This window comes from Rhinoderma darwinii, unplaced genomic scaffold (assembly GCF_050947455.1).
Source record: "Rhinoderma darwinii isolate aRhiDar2 unplaced genomic scaffold, aRhiDar2.hap1 Scaffold_4596, whole genome shotgun sequence".
In the NCBI taxonomy this organism is placed as follows: Eukaryota; Metazoa; Chordata; class Amphibia; order Anura; family Rhinodermatidae; genus Rhinoderma; species Rhinoderma darwinii.
Window position 1 is genome coordinate 36,149 of NW_027463996.1, and position 19,839 is coordinate 55,987.

Below are 19,839 nucleotides of genomic sequence, written 5' to 3' on the forward strand. Positions count from 1 at the left end.
TTCTCCTGTGCTGGGGTAATAATATCCATGACTGCTGCCACTATCTGACTCCTGGTTCTCCCCTCGTTCTCCTGTGCTGGGGTAATAATATCCATGATTGCTGCCACTATCTGCCCCCTGGTTCTCCCCCTCGTTCTCCTGTGCTGGGTAATAATATCCATGACTGCTGCCACTATCTGACCCCTGGTTCTCCCCTCGTTCTCCTGTGCTGGGGTAATAATATCCATGACTGCTGCCACTATCTGACCCCTGGTTCTCCCCCTCGTTCTCCTGTGCTGGGGTAATAATATCCATGACTGCTGCCACTATCTGACTCCTGGTTCTCCCCTCGTTCTCCTGTGCTGGGGTAATAATATCCATGACTGCTGCCACTATCTGACCCCTGGTTCTCCCCTCGTTCTCCTGTGCTGGGGTAATAATATCCATGACTGCTGCCACTATCTGACCCCTGGTTCTCCCCTCGTTCTCCTGTGCTGGGGTAATAATATCCATGACTGCTGCCACTATCTGACCCCTGGTTCTCCCCCTCGTTCTCCTGTGCAGGGGTAATAATATCCATGACTGCTGTCACTATCTGACCCCTGGTTCTCCCCCTCGTTCTCCTGTGCTGGGGTAATAATATCCATGACTGCTGCCACTATCTGACCCCTGGTTCTCCCCCTCGTTCTCCTGTGCAGGGGTAATAATATCCATGACTGCTGCCACTATCTGACCCCTGGTTCTCCCCCTCGTTCTCCTGTGCTGGGGTAATAATATCCATGACTGCTGCCACTATCTGACTCCTGGTTCTCCCCTCGTTCTCCTGTGCTGGGGTAATAATATCCATGACTGCTGCCACTATCTGACCCCTGGTTCTCCCCTCGTTCTCCTGTGCTGGGGTAATAATATCCATGACTGCTGCCACTATCTGCCCCTGGTTCTCCCCTCGTTCTCCTGTGCTGGGGTAATAATATCCATGACTGCTGCCACTATCTGACCCCTGGTTCTCCCCCTCGTTCTCCTGTGCTGGGGTAATAATATCCATGACTGCTGCCACTATCTGACCCCTGGTTCTCCCCTCGTTCTCCTGTGCTGGGGTAATAATATCCATGACTGCTGCCACTATCTGACCCCTGGTTCTCCCCTCGTTCTCCTGTGCTGGGGTAATAATATCCATGACTGCTGCCACTATCTGACCCCTGGTTCTCCCCCTCGTTCTCCTGTGCTGGGGTAATAATATCCATGATTGCTGCCACTATCTGCCCCCTGGTTCTCCCCTCGTTCTCCTGTGCTGGGGTAATAATATCCATGACTGCTGCCACTATCTGCCCCCTGGTTCTCCCCTCGTTCTCCTGTGCTGGGGTAATAATATCCATGACTGCTGCCACTATCTGCCCCCTGGTTCTCCCCTCGTTCTCCTGTGCTGGGGTAATAATATCCATGACTGCTGCCACTATCTGCCCCCTGGTTCTCCCCTCGTTCTCCTGTGCTGGGGTAATAATATCCATGACTGCTGCCACTATCTGACCCCTGGTTCTCCCCTCGTTCTCCTGTGCTGGGTAATAATATCCATGACTGCTGCCACTATCTGACCCCTGGTTCTCCCCTCGTTCTCCTGTGCTGGGTAATAATATCCATGACTGCTGCCACTATCTGCCCCCTGGTTCTCCCCTCGTTCTCCTGTGCTGGGGTAATAATATCCATGACTGCTGCCACTATCTGACCCCTGGTTCTCCCCCTCGTTCTCCTGTGCTGGGGTAATAATATCCATGACTGCTGCCACTATCTGACCCCTGGTTCTCCCCCTCGCTCTCCTGTGCTGGGTAATAATATCCATGACTGCTGCCACTATCTGCCCCTGGTTCTCCCCTCGTTCTCCTGTGCTGGGGTAATAATATCCATGACTGCTGCCACTATCTGACTCCTGGTTCTCCCCTGCGTTCTCCTGTGCTGGGGTAATAATATCCATGACTGCTGCCACTATCTGACCCCTGGTTCTCCCCCTCGTTCTCCTGTGCTGGGGTAATATCCATGACTGCTGCCACTATCTGACCCCTGGTTCTCCCCTCGTTCTCCTGTGCTGGGGTAATAATATCCATGACTGCTGCCACTATCTGACCCCTGGTTCTCCCCTCGTTCTCCTGTGCTGGGGTAATAATATCCATGACTGCTGCCACTATCTGCCCCCTGGTTCTCCCCTCGTTCTCCTGTGCTGGGGTAATAATATCCATGACTGCTGCCACTATCTGCCCCCTGGTTCTGCCCTCGTTCTCCTGTGCTGGGGTAATAATATCCATGACTGCTGTCACTATCTGCCCCCTGGTTCTCCCCCTCGTTCTCCTGTGCTGGGGTAATAATATCCATGACTGCTGCCACTATCTGACCCCTGGTTCTCCCCCTCGTTCTCCTGTGCTGGGGTAATAATATCCATGACTGCTGCCACTATCTGACCCCTGGATCTCCCCTCGTTCTCCTGTGCTGGGGTAATAATATCCATGACTGCTGTCACTATCTGACCCCTGGTTCTCCCCCTCGTTCTCCTGTGCTGGGGTAATAATATCCATGACTGCTGCCACTATCTGACCCCTGGTTCTCCCCCTCGTTCTCCTGTGCTGGGGTAATAATATCCATGACTGCTGCCACTATCTGCCCCCTGGTTCTCCCCCTCGTTCTCCTGTGCTGGGGTAATAATATCCATGACTGCTGCCACTATCTGACCCCTGGATCTCCCCTCGTTCTCCTGTGCTGGGGTAATAATATCCATGACTGCTGCCAGTATCTGACCCCTGGTTCTCCCCCTCGTTCTCCTGTGCTGGGTAATAATATCCATGACTGCTGCCACTATCTGACCCCTGGTTCTCCCCCTCGTTCTCCTGTGTTGGGGTAATAATATCCATGACTGCTGCCACTATCTGACCCCTGGTTCTCCCCCTCGTTCTCCTGTGCTGGGGTAATAATATCCATGACTGCTGTCACTATCTGCCCCCTGGTTCTCCCCCTCGTTCTCCTGTGCTGGGGTAATAATATCCATGACTGCTGTCACTATCTGCCCCCTGGTTCTCCCCTCGTTCTCCTGTGCTGGGGTAATAATATCCATGACTGCTGCCACTATCTGCCCCCTGGATCTCCCCTCGTTCTCCTGTGCTGGGGTAAGAATATCCATGACTGCTGCCACTATCTGACCCCTGGTTCTCCCCCTCGTTCTCCTGTGCTGGGGTAATAATATCCATGACTGCTGCCACTATCTGACCCCTGGTTCTCCCCCTCGTTCTCCTGTGCTGGGGTAATAATATCCATGACTGCTGCCACTATCTGCCCCCTGGTTCTCCCCCTCGTTCTCCTGTGCTGGGGTAATAATATCCATGACTGCTGCCACTATCTGACCCCTGGTTCTCCCCCTCGTTCTCCTGTGCTGGGGTAATAATATCCATGACTGCTGCCACTATCTGACCCCTGGTTCTCCCCTCGTTCTCCTGTGCTGGAGTAATAATATCCATGACTGCTGCCACTATCTGACCCCTGGTTCTCCCCCTCGTTCTCCTGTGCTGGGGTAATAATATCCATGACTGCTGCCACTATCTGCCCCCTGGTTCTCCCCCTCGTTCTCCTGTGCTGGGGTAATAATATCCATGACTGCTGCCACTATCTGACCCCTGGTTCTCCCCTCTTTCTCCTGTGCTGGGGTAATAATATCCATGACTGCTGCCACTATCTGACCCCTGGTTCTCCCCCTCGTTCTCCTGTGCTGGGGTAATAATATCCATGACTGCTGCCACTATCTGACCCCTGGTTCTCCCCTCGTTCTCCTGTGCTGGGGTAATAATATCCATGACTGCTGCCACTATCTGACCCCTGGTTCTCCCCCTCGTTCTCCTGTGCTGGGGTAATAATATCCATGACTGCTGCCACTATCTGCCCCCTGGTTCTCCCCCTCGTTCTCCTGTGCTGGGTAATAATATCCATGACTGCTGCCACTATCTGAACCCTGGTTCTCCCCCTCGTTCTCCTGTGCTGGGGTAATAATATCCATGACTGCTGTCACTATCTGACCCCTGGTTCTCCCCTCGTTCTCCTGTGCTGGGGTAATAATATCCATGACTGCTGCCACTATCTGACCCCTGGTTCTCCCCCTCGTTCTCCAGTGCTGGGGTAATAATATCCATGACTGCTGCCACTATCTGACCCCTGGTTCTCCCCCTCGTTCTCCTGTGCTGGGGTAATAATATCCATGACTGCTGCCACTATCTGACCCCTGGTTCTACCCCTCGTTCTCCTGTGCTGGGTAATAATATCCATGACTGCTGCCACTATCTGACCCCTGGTTCTCCCCCTCGTTCTCCTGTGCTGGGGTAATAATATACATGACTGCTGCCACTATCTGCCCCCTGGTTCTCCCCTCGTTCTCCTGTGCTGGGGTAATAATATCCATGACTGCTGCCACTATCTGACCCCTGGTTCTCCCCTCGTTCTCCTGTGCTGGGTAATAATATCCATGACTGCTGCCACTATCTGCCCCCTGGTTCTCCCCCTCGTTCTCCTGTGCTGGGGTAATAATATCCATGACTGCTGCCACTATCTGCCCCCTGGTTCTTCCCCTCGTTCTCCTGTGCTGGGGTAATAATATCCAGGACTGCTGCCACTATCTGACTCCTGGTTCTCCCCTCGTTCTCCTGTGCTGGGGTAATAATATCCATGACTGCTGCCACTATCTGACCCCTGGTTCTCCCCTCGTTCTCCTGTGCTGGGGTAATAATATCCATGACTGCTGCCACTATCTGACCCCTGGTTCTCCCCTCGTTCTCCTGTGCTGGGGTAATAATATCCATGACTGCTGTCACTATCTGACCCCTGGTTCTCCCCTCGTTCTCCTGTGCTGGGGTAATAATATCCATGACTGCTGTCACTATCTGACCCCTGGTTCTCCCCTCGTTCTCCTGTGCTGGGGTAATAATATCCATGACTGCTGCCACTATCTGACCCCTGGTTCTCCCCTCGTTCTCCTGTGCTGGGGTAATAATATCCATGACTGCTGCCACTATCTGCCCCCTGGTTCTCCCCTCGTTCTCCTGTGCTGGGGTAATAATATCCATGACTGCTGCCACTATCTGCCCCCTGGTTCTCCCCCTCGTTCTCCTGTGCTGGGGTAATAATATCCATGACTGCTGCCACTATCTGCCCCCTGGTTCTCCCCTCGTTCTCCTGTGCTGGGGTAATAATATCCATGACTGCTGCCACTATCTGCCCCCTGGTTCTCCCCTCGTTCTCCTGTGCTGGGGTAATAATATCCATGACTGCTGTCACTATCTGACCCCTGGTTCTCCTCTCGTTCTCCTGTGCTGGGGTAATAATATCCATGACTGCTGCCACTATCTGCCCCCTGGTTCTCCCCTCGTTCTCCTGTGCTGGGGTAATAATATACATGACTGCTGCCACTATCTGCCCCCTGGTTTTCCCCTCGTTCTCCTGTGCTGGGGTAATAATATCCATGACTGCTGCCACTATCTGCCCCCTGGTTCTCCTGTGCTGGGTAATAATATCCATGACTGCTGCCACTATCTGCCCCCTGGTTCTCCCCTCGTTCTCCTGTGCTGGGGTAATAATATCCATGACTGCTGCCACTATCTGACCCCTGGTTCTCCCCCTCGTTCTCCTGTGCTGGGGTAATAATATCCATGACTGCTGCCACTATCTGACCCCTGGTTCTCCCCTCGTTCTCCTGTGCTGGGGTAATAATATCCATGACTGCTGCCACTATCTGACCCCTGGTTCTCCCCCTCGTTCTCCTGTGCTGGGGTAATAATATCCATGACTGCTGCCACTATCTGCCCCCTGGTTCTCCCCCTCGTTCTCCTGTGCTGGGGTAATAATATCCATGACTGCTGCCACTATCTGACCCCTGGTTCTCCCCCTCGCTCTCCTGTGCTGGGGTAATAATATCCATGACTGCTGCCACTATCTGCCCCCTGGTTCTCCCCCTCGTTCTCCTGTGCTGGGGTAATAATATCCATGACTGCTGCCACTATCTGCCCCCTGGTTCTCCCCCTCGTTCTCCTGTGCTGGGTAATAATATCCATGACTGCTGCCACTATCTGCCCCCTGGTTCTCCCCCTCGTTCTCCTGTGCTGGGGTAATAATATCCATGACTGCTGCCACTATCTGCCCCCTGGTTCTCCCCTCGTTCTCCTGTGCTGGGGTAATAATATCCATGACTGCTGCCACTATCTGACCCCTGGTTCTCCCCCTCGTTCTCCTGTGCTGGGGTAATAATATCCATGACTGCTGCCACTATCTGCCCCCTGGTTCTCCCCTCGTTCTCCTGTGCTGGGGTAATAATATCCATGACTGCTGCCACTATCTGCCCCCTGGTTCTCCTGTGCTGGGTAATAATATCCATGACTGCTGCCACTATCTGACCCCTGGTTCTCCCCTCGTTCTCCTGTGCTGGGGTAATAATATCCATGACTGCTGCCACTATCTGACTCCTGGTTCTCCCCCTCCTTCTCCTGTGCTGGGGTAATAATATCCATGACTGCTGCCACTATCTGACCCCTGGTTCTCCTGTGCTGGGGTAATAATATCCATGACTGCTGCCACTATCTGCCCCCTGGTTCTCCCCCTCGTTCTCCTGTGCTGGGGTAATAATATCCATGACTGCTGCCACTATCTGCCCCCTGGTTCTCCCCTCGTTCTCCTGTGCTGGGGTAATAATATCCATGACTGCTGCCACTATCTGACCCCTGGTTCACCCCTCGTTCTCCTGTGCTGGGGTAATAATATCCATGACTGCTGCCACTATCTGACCCCTGGTTCTCCCCTCGTTCTCCTGTGCTGGGGTAATAATATCCATGACTGCTGCCACTATCTGCCCCCTGGTTCTCCCCCTCGTTCTCCTGTGCTGGGTAATAATATCCATGACTGCTGCCACTATCTGACCCCTGGTTCTCCCCCTCGTTCTCCTGTGCTGGGTAATAATATCCATGACTGCTGCCACTATCTGCCCCCTGGTTCTCCCCTCGTTCTCCTGTGCTGGGGTAATAATATCCATGACTGCTGCCACTATCTGCCCCCTGGTTCTCCCCTCGTTCTCCTGTGCTGGGGTAATAATATCCATGACTGCTGTCACTATCTGACTCCTGGTTCTCCCCTCGTTCTCCTGTGCTGGGGTAATAATATCCATGACTGCTGCCACTATCTGCCCCCTGGTTCTCCCCTCGTTCTCCTGTGCTGGGTAATAATATCCATGACTGCTGCCACTATCTGACCCCTGGTTCTCCCCCTCGTTCTCCTGTGCTGGGGTAATAATATCCATGACTGCTGCCACTATCTGACCCCTGGTTCTCCCCTCGTTCTCCTGTGCTGGGTAATAATATCCATGACTGCTGCCACTATCTGACCCCTGGTTCTCCCCTCGTTCTCCTGTGCAGGGGTAATAATATCCATGACTGCTGCCACTATCTGCCCCCTGGTTCTCCCCCTCGTTCTCCTGTGCAGGGGTAATAATATCCATGACTGCTGCCACTATCTGACCCCTGGTTCTCCCCCTCGTTCTCCTGTGCTGGGGTAATAATATCCATGACTGCTGCCACTATCTGACCCCTGGTTCTCCCCCTCGTTCTCCTGTGCTGGAGTAATAATATCCATGACTGCTGTCACTATCTGACCCCTGGTTCTCCCCCTCGTTCTCCTGTGCTGGGGTAATAATATCCATGACTGCTGTCACTATCTGACCCCTGGTTCTCCCCCTCGTTCTCCTGTGCTGGGGTAATAATATCCATGACTGCTGCCACTATCTGACCCCTGGTTCTCCCCTCGTTCTCCTGTGCTGGGTAATAATATCCATGACTGCTGCCACTATCTGACCCCTGGTTCTCCCCCTCGTTCTCCTGTGCTGGGGTAATAATATCCATGACTGCTGCCACTATCTGACCCCTGGTTCTCCCCTCGTTCTCCTGTGCTGGGGTAATAATATCCATGACTGCTGTCACTATCTGACCCCTGGTTCTCCCCTCGTTCTCCTGTGCTGGGTAATAATATACATGACTGCTGCCACTATCTGCCCCCTGGTTCTCCCCTCGTTCTCCTGTGCTGGGGTAATAATATCCATGACTGCTGCCACTATCTGCCCCCTGGTTCTCCCCTCGTACTCCTGTGCTGGGGTAATAATATCCATGACTGCTGCCACTATCTGCCCCCTGGTTCTCCCCTCGTTCTCCTGTGCTGGGGTAATAATATACATGACTGCTGCCACTATCTGCCCCCTGGTTCTCCCCTCGTTCTCCTGTGCTGGGGTAATAATATCCATGACTGCTGCCACTATCTGCCCCCTGGTTCGGAGACCGAAGCTGAACCAGAAGAGGACACGACAGATTAGACTCCTGATTTCCACATTAGTTTCCCTCCCCCATCAGTTCATAGGTTTAGGGACTTTTTATTTAGGACAAAACAAACACAATGTCTCCCAGGGTAAGGCCAGGTTGGGTATACTGGAGAAACGCGTCAGTGCCCAGTTGCCTGGTATATGCCTTCACCTTTTACAGATGCGCTATTGGTCGGTGAAGGCCGGTCTATAAAGAAGAAGCAGCCGGCGTCCAGGTCACCACTCCATGGAAAAAACCCAGAGCATCAATAGAGACCAAATGCAGCCGCGGGAAGTAAGGAGAGGCAGCGGACACAATCATCCACGCCAAGAACTAACTGTCTCACCAAGGCTGATGAATGAGGTCCAAGCTGCCGAAACATGACCAGTTATACCTTCCTGCTCCTCTGACTATGTAACTCTCAGCCTGTGACCCCCCCCCCCCCCCCACATGATCAGCACACTCCTCTCCTGACATGCTCTGTGCTGCTGGGGACCTGCTCCTCCGACTATGTAACTCTCAGCCTGTACATCTTACCTGTATCCAGGGACACTTCTCTTCAGCACAACACTTGGATACCAAGCACCAAACCCTCTGATAATCCTCAGTCCGCTGCCCCTTCAGTATTTCTGGCTTAAGTGGAGTCTTTTGTAGGACGACACTTCACAAAAACTCGGAGCACAAAGTAACGGCGTCCTGAGCCACGACATGACTGCGCCGATATAAACCGATCCAACAGATGGTGGGCAAAGGCCGAAATCTGGATAGGAGAAACAAGAAGTATCAACCCCGGACTGTCAATAGAGAAAATACACATGAGGGATTAAATACACCCTGCGAGGGCAAATCCTACACCATATACTCGGTCTGTGACCTCACAAGACCCCCACAGCTCTCTGCTGAAGTTCTCTGTGCTGCTGGGGGCCCAGCATCATTCACGAAAACGCTCAGTCCGTGACCAACCTCAAGACAAATGCTTATTTTCTAGTAAGAGAGACAGATAGATAGACAGACAGACAGACACACGGGGAATATACATAACATGAACACACTATAATAATAATAATAAAAGCAGGAGGTGAGGAGAGGAGAAGCTGATCATACAGTCATGTAGTGGAGACAGGAGGTGAGGAGAGAAGCTGATCATACAGTCATGTAGAGGAGACAGGAGGTGAGGAGAGAAGCTGATCATACAGTCATGTAGTGGAGACAGGAGGTGAGGAGAGAAGCTGATCATACAGTCATGTAGGGGAGACAGGAGGTGAGGAGAGAAGCTGATCATACAGTCATGTAGTGGAGACAGGAGGTGAGGAGAGGAGAAGCTGATCATACAGTCATGTAGTGGAGACAGGAGGTGAGGAGAGAAGCTGATCATACAGTCATGTAGAGGAGACAGGAGGTGAGGAGAGGAGAAGCTGATCATACAGTCATGTAGAGGAGACAGGAGGTGAGGAGAGAAGCTGATCATACAGTCATGTAGTGGAGACAGGAGGTGAGGAGAGGAGAAGCTGATCATACAGTCATGTAGGGGAGACAGGAGGTGAGGAGAGAAGCTGATCATACAGTCATGTAGTGGAGACAGGAGGTGAGGAGAGGAGAAGCTGATCATACAGTCATGTAGTGGAGACAGGAGGTGAGGAGAGGAGAAGCTGATCATACAGTCATGTAGAGGAGACAGGAGGTGAGGAGAGGAGAAGCTGATCATACAGTCATGTAGAGGAGACAGGAGGTGAGGGGAGAAGCTGATCATACAGTCATGTAGTGGAGACAGGAGGTGAGGAGAGAAGCTGATCATACAGTCATGTAGTGGAGACCGGAGGAGAGGGGAGAAGCTGATCATACAGTCATGTAGAGGAGACAGGAGGTGAGGAGAGAAGCTGATCATACAGTCATGTAGTGGAGACAGGAGGTGAGGAGAAGCTGATCATACAGTCATGTAGTGGAGACAGGAGGTGAGGAGAGAAGCTGATCATACAGTCATGTAGTGGAGACAGGAGGTGAGGAGAGAAGCTGATCATACAGTCATGTAGAGGAGACAGGAGAGAAGCTGATCATACAGTCATGTAGAGGAGACAGGAGGTGAGGAGAGGAGAAGCTGATCATACAGTCATGTAGAGGAGACAGGAGGTGAGGGGAGAAGCTGATCATACAGTCATGTAGTGGAGACAGGAGGTGAGGAGAGAAGCTGATCATACAGTCATGTAGAGGAGACAGGAGGTGAGGAGAGAAGCTGATCATACAGTCATGTAGTGGAGACAGGAGGTGAGGAGAAGCTGATCATACAGTCATGTAGTGGGACAGGAGGTGAGGAGAGAAGCTGATCATACAGTCATGTAGTGGAGACAGGAGGTGAGGTGAGAAGCTGATCATACAGTCATGTAGTGGAGACAGGAGGTGAGGAGAGAAGCTGATCATACAGTCATGTAGTGGAGACAGGAGGTGAGGAGAAGCTGATCATACAGTCATGTAGTGGGACAGGAGGTGAGGAGAGAAGCTGATCATACAGTCATGTAGTGGAGACAGGAGGTGAGGTGAGAAGCTGATCATACAGTCATGTAGTGGAGACAGGAGGTGAGGAGAGAAGCTGATCATACAGTCATGTAGTGGAGACAGGAGGTGAGGAGAGAAGCTGATCATACAGTCATGTAGTGGAGACAGGAGGTGAGGAGAGAAGCTGATCATACAGTCATGTAGAGGAGACAGGAGGTGAGAGGAGAAGCTGATCATACAGTCGTGTAGTGGAGACAGGAGGTGAGGAGAGAAGCTGATCATACAGTCATGTAGAGGAGACAGGAGGTGAGGAGAAGCTGATCATACAGTCATGTAGTGGAGACAGGAGGTGAGGAGAGAAGCTGATCATACAGTCATGTAGTGGAGACAGGAGGTGAGGGGAGAAGCTGATCATACAGTCATGTAGTGGAGACAGGAGGTGAGGAGAGAAGCTGATCATACAGTCATGTAGAGGAGACAGGAGGTGAGGAGAGGAGAAGCTGATCATACAGTCATGTAGTGGAGGCAGGAGGTGAGGAGAGAAGCTGATCATACAGTCATGTAGAGGAGACAGGAGGTGAGGAGAGAAGCTGATCATACAGTCATGTAGTGGAGACAGGAGGTGAGGAGAGAAGCTGATCATACAGTCATGTAGAGGAGACAGGAGGTGAGAGGAGAAGCTGATCATACAGTCGTGTAGTGGAGACAGGAGGTGAGGAGAGAAGCTGATCATACAGTCATGTAGAGGAGACAGGAGGTGAGGAGAAGCTGATCATACAGTCATGTAGTGGAGACAGGAGGTGAGGAGAGAAGCTGATCATACAGTCATGTAGTGGAGACAGGAGGTGAGGAGAAGCTGATCATACAGTCATGTAGAGGAGACAGGAGGTGAGGAGAGAAGCTGATCATACAGTCATGTAGAGGAGACAGGAGGTGAGGAGAAGCTGATCATACAGTCATGTAGAGGAGACAGGAGGTGAGAGGAGAAGCTGATCATACAGTCATGTAGTGGAGACAGGAGGTGAGGAGAGGAGAAGCTGATCATACAGTCATCTAGAGGAGACAGGAGGTGAGGAGAGAAGCTGATCATACAGTCATGTAGTGGAGACAGGAGGTGAGGGGAGAAGCTGATCATACAGTCATGTAGAGGAGACAGGAGGTGAGAGGAGAAGCTGATCATACAGTCATGTAGTGGAGACAGGAGGTGAGGAGAGGAGAAGCTGATCATACAGTCATCTAGAGGAGACAGGAGGTGAGGAGAGAAGCTGATCATACAGTCATGTAGTGGAGACAGGAGGTGAGGAGAGAAGCTGATCATACAGTCATGTAGTGGAGACAGGAGGTGAGGGGAGAAGCTGATCATACAGTCATGTAGAGGAGACAGGAGGTGAGGAGAGAAGCTGATCATACAGTCATGTAGAGGAGACAGGAGGTGAGGAGAGAAGCTGATCATACAGTCATGTAGAGGAGACAGGAGGTGAGGAGAGAAGCTGATCATACAGTCATGTAGTAGAGACAGGAGGTGAGGGGAGAAGCTGATCATACAGTCATGTAGTGGAGACAGGAGGTGAGGGGAGAAGCTGATCATACAGTCATCTAGAGGAGACAGGAGGTGAGAGGAGAAGCTGATCATACAGTCATGTAGTGGAGACAGGAGGTGAGGAGAGGAGAAGCTGATCATACAGTCATCTAGAGGAGACAGGAGGTGAGGAGAGAAGCTGATCATACAGTCATGTAGTGGAGACAGGAGGTGAGGAGAGAAGCTGATCATACAGTCATGTAGAGGAGACAGGAGGTGAGAGGAGAAGCTGATCATACAGTCATGTAGAGGAGACAGGAGGTGAGGAGAGAAGCTGATCATACAGTCATGTAGAGGAGACAGGAGGTGAGGAGAGAAGCTGATCATACAGTCATGTAGAGGAGACAGGAGGTGAGGAGAGAAGCTGATCATACAGTCATGTAGTAGAGACAGGAGGTGAGGGGAGAAGCTGATCATACAGTCATGTAGTGGAGACAGGAGGTGAGGGGAGAAGCTGATCATACAGTCATCTAGAGGAGACAGGAGATGAGGAGAGAAGCTGATCATACAGTCATGTAGAGGAGTCAGGAGGTGAGAGGAGAAGCTGATCATACAGTCATGTAGTGGAGATAGGAGGTGAGAGGAGAAGCTGATCATACAGTCATGTAGTGGAGACAGGAGGTGAGAGGAGAAGCTGATCATACAGTCATGTAGTGGAGACAGGAGGTGAGGAGAGGAGAAGCTGATCATACAGTCATCTAGAGGAGACAGGAGGTGAGGGGAGAAGCTGATCATACAGTCATGTAGTGGAGACAGGAGGTGAGGAGAGAAGCTGATCATACAGTCATCTAGAGGAGACAGGAGGTGAGGAGAGAAGCTGATCATACAGTCATGTAGAGGAGACAGGAGGTGAGGGGAGAAGCTGATCATACAGTCATGTAGTGGAGACAGGAGGTGAGGGGAGAAGCTGATCATACAGTCATGTAGAGGAGACAGGAGGTGAGGAGAGAAGCTGATCATACAGTCATGTAGAGGAGACAGGAGGTGAGGGGAGAAGCTGATCATACAGTCATGTAGAGGAGACAGGAGGTGAGAGGAGAAGCTGATCATACAGTCATGTAGTGGAGACCGGAGGAGAGGGGAGAAGCTGATCATACAGTCATGTAGAGGAGACAGGAGAGAAGCTGATCATACAGTCATGTAGTGGAGACAGGAGGAGAGGGGAGAAGCTGATCATACAGTCATGTAGAGGAGACAGGAGGTGAGGAGAGAAGCTGATCATACAGTCATGTAGTGGAGACAGGAGAAGCTGATCATACAGTCATGTAGCGGAGACAGGAGGTGAGGAGAGAAGCTGATCATACAGTCATGTAGAGGAGACAGGAGGTGAGGAGAGAAGCTGATCATACAGTCATGTAGTGGAGACAGGAGGTGAGAGGAGAAGCTGATCATACAGTCATGTAGTGGAGACAGGAGGTGAGAGGAGAAGCTGATCATACAGTCATGTAGTGGAGACAGGAGAAGCTGATCATACAGTCATGTAGTGGAGACAGGAGGTGAGGGGAGAAGCTGATCATACAGTCATGTAGAGGAGACAGGAGGTGAGGAGAGAAGCTGATCATACAGTCATGTAGTGGAGACAGGAGAAGCTGATCATACAGTCATGTAGTGGAGACAGGAGGTGAGGGGAGAAGCTGATCATACAGTCATGTAGTGGAGACAGGAGGTGAGGAGAGAAGCTGATCATACAGTCATGTAGTGGAGACAGGAGGTGAGGGGAGAAGCTGATCATACAGTCATGTAGAGGAGACAGGAGGTGAGGAGAGAAGCTGATCATACAGTCATGTAGTGGAGACAGGAGGTGAGGAGAGAAGCTGATCATACAGTCATGTAGAGGAGACAGGAGGTGAGGAGAGAAGCTGATCATACAGTCATGTAGTGGAGACAGGAGGTGAGGAGAGAAGCTGATCATACAGTCATGTAGAGGAGACAGGAGGTGAGAGGAGAAGCTGATCATACAGTCATGTAGAGGAGACAGGAGGTGACAGGAGAAGCTGATCATACAGTCATGTAGTGGAGACAGGTGGTGAGGAGAGAAGCTGATCATACAGTCATGTAGTGGAGACAGGAGGTGAGGAGAGAAGCTGATCATACAGTCATGTAGTGGAGACAGGAGGTGAGGAGAGAAGCTGATCATACAGTCATGTAGGGGAGACAGGAGGTGAGGAGAGAAGCTGATCATACAGTCATGTAGAGGAGACAGGAGGTGAGAGGAGAAGCGGATCATACAGTCATGTAGTGGAGACAGGAGGTGAGAGGAGATGCGGATCATACAGTCATGTAGTGGAGACAGGAGGTGAGGAGAGAAGCTGATCATACAGTCATGTAGTGGAGACAGGAGGTGAGGAGAGAAGCTGATCATACAGTCATGTAGAGGAGACAGGAGGTGAGGAGAAGCTGATCATACAGTCGTGTAGTGGAGACAGGAGGTGAGGAGAGAAGCTGATCATACAGTCATGTAGTGGAGACAGGAGGTGAGGAGAGAAGCTGATCATACAGTCATGTACTGGAGACAGGAGGTGAGAGGAGAAGCTGATCATACAGTCATGTAGTGGAGACAGGAGGTGAGGAGAAGCTGATCATACAGTCATGTACTGGAGACAGGAGGTGAGAGGAGAAGCTGATCATACAGTCATGTAGAGGAGACAGGAGGTGAGGAGAAGCTGATCATACAGTCATGTACTGGAGACAGGAGGTGAGAGGAGAAGCTGATCATACAGTCATGTAGTGGAGACAGGAGGTGAGGGGAGAAGCTGATCATACAGTCATGTATAGGAGACAGGAGGTGAGAGGAGAAGCTGATCATACAGTCATGTAGTGGAGACAGGAGGTGAGGAGAGAAGCTGATCATACAGTCATGTAGTGGAGACAGGAGGTGAGGAGAAGCTGATCATACAGTCATGTAGAGGAGACAGGAGGTGAGGAGAGAAGCTGATCATACAGTCATGTAGTGGAGACAGGAGGTGAGAGGAGAAGCTGATCATACAGTCATGTAGTGGAGACAGGAGGTGAGGGGAGAAGCTGATCATACAGTCATGTAGTGGAGACAGGAGGTGAGGAGAGAAGCTGATCATACAGTCATGTAGTGGAGACAGGAGGTGAGGAGAGAAGCTGTTCATACAGTCATGTAGAGGAGAGAAGCTGATCATACAGTCATGTAGTGGAGACAGGAGGTGAGGAGAGAAGCTGATCATACAGTCATGTAGTGGAGACAGGAGGTGAGGAGAAGCTGATCATACAGTCATGTAGTGGAGACAGGAGGTGAGGAGAAGCTGATCATACAGTCATGTAGGGGAGACAGGAGGTGAGGAGAGAAGCTGATCATACAGTCATGTAGCGGAGACAGGAGGTGAGGAGAGAAGCTGATCATACAGTCATGTAGTGGAGACAGGAGGAGAGGAGAGAAGCTGATCATACAGTCATGTAGTGGAGACAGGAGGTGAGGAGAGAAGCTGATCATACAGTCATGTAGTGGAGACAGGAGGTGAGAGGAGAAGCTGATCATACAGTCATGTAGTGGAGACAGGAGGTGAGGAGAGAAGCTGATCATAGTCATGTAGTGGAGACAGGAGGTGAGGAGAGAAGCTGATCATACAGTCATGTAGTGGAGACAGGAGGTGAGGAGAGAAGCTGATCATACAGTCATGTAGTGGAGACAGGAGGTGAGGAGAGAAGCTGATCATACAGTCATGTAGTGGAGACAGGAGGTGAGGAGAGAAGCTGATCATACAGTCATGTAGTGGAGACAGGAGGTGAGAGGAGAAGCTGATCATACAGTCATGTAGTGGAGACAGGAGGTGAGGAGAGAAGCTGATCATAGTCATGTAGTGGAGACAGGAGGTGAGGAGAGAAGCTGATCATACAGTCATGTAGTGGAGACAGGAGGTGAGGAGAGAAGCTGATCATACAGTCATGTAGTGGAGACAGGAGGTGAGGAGAAGCTGATCATACAGTCATGTAGTGGAGACAGGAGGTGAGGGGAGAAGCTGATCATACAGTCATGTAGTGGAGACAGGAGGTGAGAGGAGAAGCTGATCATACAGTCATGTAGTGGAGACAGGAGGTGAGAGGAGAAGCTGATCATACAGTCATGTAGTGGAGACAGGAGGTGAGAGGAGAAGCTGATCATACAGTCATGTAGTGGAGACAAGAGGTGAGGAGAGGAGAAGCTGATCATACAGTCATCTAGAGGAGACAGGAGGTGAGGAGAGAAGCTGATCATACAGTCATGTAGTAGAGACAGGAGGTGAGGGGAGAAGCTGATCATACAGTCATGTAGTGGAGACAGGAGGTGAGGGGAGAAGCTGATCATACAGTCATCTAGAGGAGACAGGAGATGAGGAGAGAAGCTGATCATACAGTCATGTAGAGGAGTCAGGAGGTGAGAGGAGAAGCTGATCATACAGTCATGTAGTGGAGACAGGAGGTGAGAGGAGAAGCTGATCATACAGTCATGTAGTGGAGACAGGAGGTGAGGAGAGGAGAAGCTGATCATACAGTCATCTAGAGGAGACAGGAGGTGAGGGGAGAAGCTGATCATACAGTCATGTAGTGGAGACAGGAGGTGAGGAGAGAAGATGATCATACAGTCATGTAGTGGAGACAGGAGGTGAGGAGAGAAGATGATCATACAGTCATGTAGTGGAGACAGGAGGTGAGGGGAGAAGCTGATCATACAGTCATGTAGAGGAGACAGGAGGTGAGGAGAGAAGCTGATCATACAGTCATGTAGAGGAGACAGGAGGTGAGGGGAGAAGCTGATCATACAGTCATGTAGAGGAGACAGGAGGTGAGAGGAGAAGCTGATCATACAGTCATGTAGAGGAGACAGGAGGTGAGAGGAGAAGCTGATCATACAGTCATGTAGTGGAGACAGGAGAAGCTGATCATACAGTCATGTAGTGGAGACAGGAGGTGAGGGGAGAAGCTGATCATACAGTCATGTAGTGGAGACAGGAGGTGAGGAGAGAAGCTGATCATACAGTCATGTAGAGGAGACAGGAGAGAAGCTGATCATACAGTCATGTAGTGGAGACAGGAGGAGAGGGGAGAAGCTGATCATACAGTCATGTAGTGGAGACAGGAGAAGCTGATCATACAGTCATGTAGAGGAGACAGGAGGTGAGGGGAGAAGCTGATCATACAGTCATGTAGAGGAGACAGGAGGTGAGAGGAGAAGCTGATCATACAGTCATGTAGAGGAGACAGGAGGTGAGAGGAGAAGCTGATCATACAGTCATGTAGTGGAGACAGGAGAAGCTGATCATACAGTCATGTAGTGGAGACAGGAGGTGAGGGGAGAAGCTGATCATACAGTCATGTAGTGGAGACAGGAGGTGAGGAGAGAAGCTGATCATACAGTCATGTAGAGGAGACAGGAGAGAAGCTGATCATACAGTCATGTAGTGGAGACAGGAGGAGAGGGGAGAAGCTGATCATACAGTCATGTAGTGGAGACAGGAGAAGCTGATCATACAGTCATGTAGAGGAGACAGGAGGTGAGGAGAGAAGCTGATCATACAGTCATGTAGTGGAGACAGGAGAAGCTGATCATACAGTCATGTAGCGGAGACAGGAGGTGAGGAGAGAAGCTGATCATACAGTCATGTAGAGGAGACAGGAGGTGAGGAGAGAAGCTGATCATACAGTCATGTAGTGGAGACAGGAGGTGAGGAGAGAAGCTGATCATACAGTCATGTAGAGGAGACAGGAGGTGAGGAGAAGCTGATCATACAGTCGTGTAGTGGAGACAGGAGGTGAGGAGAGAAGCTGATCATACAGTCATGTAGAGGAGACAGGAGGTGAGAGGAGAAGCTGATCATACAGTCATGTAGTGGAGACAGGAGGTGAGAGGAGAAGCTGATCATACAGTCATGTAGTGGAGACAGGAGGTGAGGGGAGAAGCTGATCATACAGTCATGTAGAGGAGACAGGAGGTGAGGAGAGAAGCTGATCATACAGTCATGTAGTGGAGACAGGAGAAGCTGATCATACAGTCATGTAGTGGAGACAGGAGGTGAGGGGAGAAGCTGATCATACAGTCATATAGTGGAGACAGGAGGTGAGGAGAGTAGCTGATCATACAGTCATGTAGAGGAGACAGGAGGTGAGGGGAGAAGCTGATCATACAGTCATGTAGTGGAGACAGGAGGTGAGGAGAGAAGCTGATCACAGTCATGTAGAGGAGACAGGAGGTGAGGAGAGAAGCTGATCATACAGTCATGTAGAGGAGACAGGAGGTGAGGAGAGAAGCTGATAATACAGTCATGTAGTGGAGACAGGAGGTGAGAGGAGAAGCTGATCATACAGTCATGTAGTGGGTACAGGAGGTGAGGAGAGAAGCTGATCATACAGTCATGTAGTGGAGACAGGAGGTGAGAGGAGAAGCGGATCATACAGTCATGTAGTGGAGACAGGAGGTGAGGGGAGAAGCTGATCATACAGTCATGTAGTGGAGACAGGAGGTGAGGAGAGAAGCTGATCATACAGTCATGTAGTGGGTACAGGAGGTGAGGAGAGAAGCTGATCATACAGTCATGTAGAGGAGACAGGAGGTGAGGGGAGAAGCTGATCATACAGTCATGTAGTGGAGACAGGAGGTGAGGAGAGAAGCTGATCATACAGTCATGTAGAGGAGACAGGAGGTGAGGAGAGAAGCTGATCATACAGTCATGTAGTGGAGACAGGAGGAGAGGAGAGAAGCTGATCATACAGTCATGTAGTGGAGACAGGAGGTGAGGAGAGAAGCGGATCATACAGTCATGTAGTGGAGACAGGAGGTGAGAGGAGAAGCGGATCATACAGTCATGTAGTGGAGACAGGAGGTGAGGAGAGAAGCTGATCATACAGTCATGTAGTGGGACAGGAGGTGAGGAGAGAAGCTGATCATACAGTCATGTAGTGGAGACAGGAGGTGAGAGGAGAAGCGGATCATACAGTCATGTAGTGGAGACAGGAGGTGAGAGGAGAAGCGGATCATACAGTCATGTAGTGGAGACAGGAGGTGAGGGGAGAAGCTGATCATACAGTCATGTAGTGGAGACAGGAGGTGAGGAGAGAAGCTGATCATACAGTCATGTAGTGGGTACAGGAGGTGAGGAGAGAAGCTGATCATACAGTCATGTAGTGGAGACAGGAGGTGAGGAGAGAAGCTGATCATACAGTCATGTAGTGGAGACAGGAGAAGCTGATCATACAGTCATGTAGCGGAGACAGGAGGTGAGGAGAGAAGCTGATCATACAGTCATGTAGAGGAGACAGGAGGTGAGGAGAGAAGCTGATCATACAGTCATGTAGTGGAGACAGGAGGTGAGGAGAGAAGCTGATCATACAGTCATGTAGAGGAGACAGGAGGTGAGGAGAAGCTGATCATACAGTCGTGTAGTGGAGACAGGAGGTGAGGAGAGAAGCTGATCATACAGTCATGTAGAGGAG

At 51.0% G+C, this 19,839-nt stretch overlaps 1 protein-coding gene across 1 annotated transcript in view; it reads right to left on the reverse strand.

The window, feature by feature from the left end:
• Positions 1–19,839, reverse strand: part of LOC142718071 (repressor of RNA polymerase III transcription MAF1 homolog) — a gene marked incomplete at its 3' end in the record, with an annotated part of 61,669 nt that overhangs the window by 10,342 nt on the left and 31,488 nt on the right. The window contains exon 2 of the mRNA XM_075848744.1: positions 8,874–9,096. The remainder of the gene's footprint in view (positions 1–8,873; positions 9,097–19,839) is intronic.